Source organism: Neoarius graeffei, chromosome 18, assembly GCF_027579695.1.
Source record: "Neoarius graeffei isolate fNeoGra1 chromosome 18, fNeoGra1.pri, whole genome shotgun sequence".
Classification (NCBI taxonomy): Eukaryota; Metazoa; Chordata; class Actinopteri; order Siluriformes; family Ariidae; genus Neoarius; species Neoarius graeffei.
In genome coordinates, this window is record NC_083586.1 from 14599486 (window position 1) to 14602133 (window position 2648).

The 2648-nt window shown below is 43.1% G+C and overlaps 2 long non-coding RNA genes across 2 annotated transcripts; both read left to right on the top strand.

The window, feature by feature from the left end:
- Nucleotides 1–951: 951 nt before the first annotated feature.
- On the top strand, nucleotides 952–1360 carry LOC132866605 (uncharacterized). Its single transcript, XR_009650600.1, has 3 exons — nucleotides 952–1074; nucleotides 1161–1205; nucleotides 1301–1360. It is a non-coding gene; the product is annotated as an uncharacterized LOC132866605 (long non-coding RNA).
- Nucleotides 1361–1376: 16 nt separating this feature from the next.
- LOC132866607 (uncharacterized) lies at nucleotides 1377–2013 on the top strand. The gene is made up of 4 exons (XR_009650601.1): nucleotides 1377–1502; nucleotides 1613–1657; nucleotides 1813–1872; nucleotides 1984–2013. It is a non-coding gene; the product is annotated as an uncharacterized LOC132866607 (long non-coding RNA).
- Nucleotides 2014–2648: the final 635 nt, after the last annotated feature.

The window sequence follows — 2648 nt, forward strand, 5'->3', positions numbered from 1 at the left end:
AGGGCGATGATTGCCTAGTGATTAAAAATGAAATCGTAATGGTGAAAAACATAATTAAACATGGTGACTCTGTCTTTGTGGTTTACATGAAATTCAAGAGGAGGGAGTCATATTTCCACTATCCTTGCCCCTCCACAAGCATTGGCTGCTACAGAGTATTTGGCATAGACAGCTGCCTTAACGTTGACCGGCTTGAGGTTGTCCAGGGCAAATGTGTGTTGTTCCCAGATGGAGAGACCTTTGTGGCAATCCCTCTTCGTCACCATTCGTAAACCTATATGGGAAGAAAAAAAAAACACACACACAAAAAAAACACACACACACAAAGAAACACATCTTTACTTATGCATTAGAAGGAATCTGGGCAGTTGGAGTACTCCAGCTGGATGGCAGGCACTAACTATCCTTTCCATGGAGTACTTTTTTTTATTTTTTTTATTATAGATGGCAGAGATTTGGAAAGTTGTGGAATTCCAAGACCGGAGTGCAGCAGTTGTGTCGTCCAGCTGGGTGGTAGATGTTGACGGAGAAGTGGGATGCTACTGGCCACCCTTTGGCGGAAACAAAGCTGTGAAGGCCGCCATGAACTGCACCCCCCGGGACAAGGATGGCGATTCCATCAAAAAATAAGGGTGCTGGCAACCTGTGGTGAGCTGCATAGCTACTTCATTAAACCAGTGACAATACTTCAATACTGCATTAAGCCAATTTCATTAAGACTGCCTTCCCTTTCAGGCACCTTTGCCAAAGCAAGACGTTACCTGACCCGATCGCTTGAGGAAGGCTGCCTTACAGCAGACCTGCAATCGGATGATGGTGAGATGGGGCCAAGGAAAAGACAGTAAAAGTGTTTTCTTTTTTAAATCACAACTTGCAGTTATAAGTTCAATTACGGTTTCGTTTGTGTTTTGAGCTGTGTCAGTAAGGTCCTGGGTTTGTTTTTAAGACCAAACAAAAGGTATTTGGAGGAGGACAGCGAGGAGGAGGCAGGACCAAGCCGTAGGGGGAGGAGGCCACCATCTATTGACGCCACTCAGCTGGACAGCGAGTGGCAATTCCCCTCCCTTAATGAAGGTGACTATCTGTACCACTTGTTGTTGTTGTTCTACTAAAGACCTAGAAGTTGTCTGAAATAATAATGCTTTCATTTCCGTCTTCAGACACCCAGCCAGGCCTGTTTCTTCACAGCCAGCCATTAACTCATGGTAACTATGCATTTCCTTTATTTATGCCAGAAATTAAAATACCAATGAGTAAGTGAAGATATGTTTTGATCAACTGACTGCTTACTATTTTTCAGATTCACCGTCGTCAGAAACCCCGCCAGGCCCTTTCCTTCACAGCCAACCACTAACCCATGGTAACTATGCATTGCCTTGATTTATGCCATAAACGACTAAAAAAACAAAACAAAACAACAAACAAATATCTATGTAGATGCGTTTTGATCAACTGACTATACAATTTTTCAGATTCACCCCAGCCACGTCACCGCTTCCATGGTAAGTCAAAGAGGAAATCAATCAGTCAACATGAAAATTGTGAATTTAGAACAGAAATTAAATTAAGGCGCACCTTGTAGTGAACTAAATTGTACTCTCTGATATTTCAGCCACACCTCTGCCATCGCAACAGGGGAACAATCAGTTGCTGCGTGGTGAGTCCACAACTGTAATCACTGGTCATAAATGACCAGCAATGTGAAATAAAAGTCCTAATGTTTGGTGTTACTTAACAGACATGGGCATCAGCACCGTCATTGCTCTCCTTGGCCACCTGAGGGAGGAAAACTGACTGCTTACTATTTTTCAGATTCACCGTCTTCAGAAACCCCGCCAGGCCCTTTCCTTCACAGCCAGCCACTAACCCATGGTAACTATGCATTGCCTTTATTTATGCCAAAAACGACAAAAAAAACCAACAAAACGACAAACAAATATCTATGTAGATGCATTTTGATCAACTGACTATACAATTTTTCAGATTCACCCCAGCCACGTCACCGCTTCCATGGTAAGTCAAAGAGGAAATCAATCAATCAACATGAAAATTGTGAATTTAGAACAGAAATTAAATTAAGGCGCACCTTGAAGTGAACTAAATTGTACTCTCTGATATTTCAGCCACACCTCTGCCATCACAACAGGGAAACAATCAGTTGCTGCGTGGTGAGTCATCAACTGTAATCACTGTTCAAAAATGACCAGCAATATGAAATAAAAGTCCTAGTGTTTGGTGTTACTTAACAGACATGGGCATCAGCACAGTCATCGCTCTCCTTGGCCAGCTGAGGGAGGAAAACAGGGAGCTGAAGGGGGAAGTAGGAAGGCTGGCGCAAGAGGTCAGGGCCCTAAGGAGAGAGATGGGGAGACAAGACACACCCCAGACATCGCCCCTAATCAAGCTCCCACTCTCCACCATGGAGGAGTTTTTGGCAGCAGAGGCCCTGGTGAAGGAAGATGCCAAACAAAAGCAGCTAATGGTACTTATTGAGTCTTACCTTTCCTTTCCAGTCATCTGCAACACCTGCAAAAAGAAACACAAATACTTAATATCATTGTGAATCAATGAAACAATGATAAACACTGAATACTTTCTCATTATTGTCTTCATGCTACATTTTATTCTATCAGGTGTCTACCTTAGCC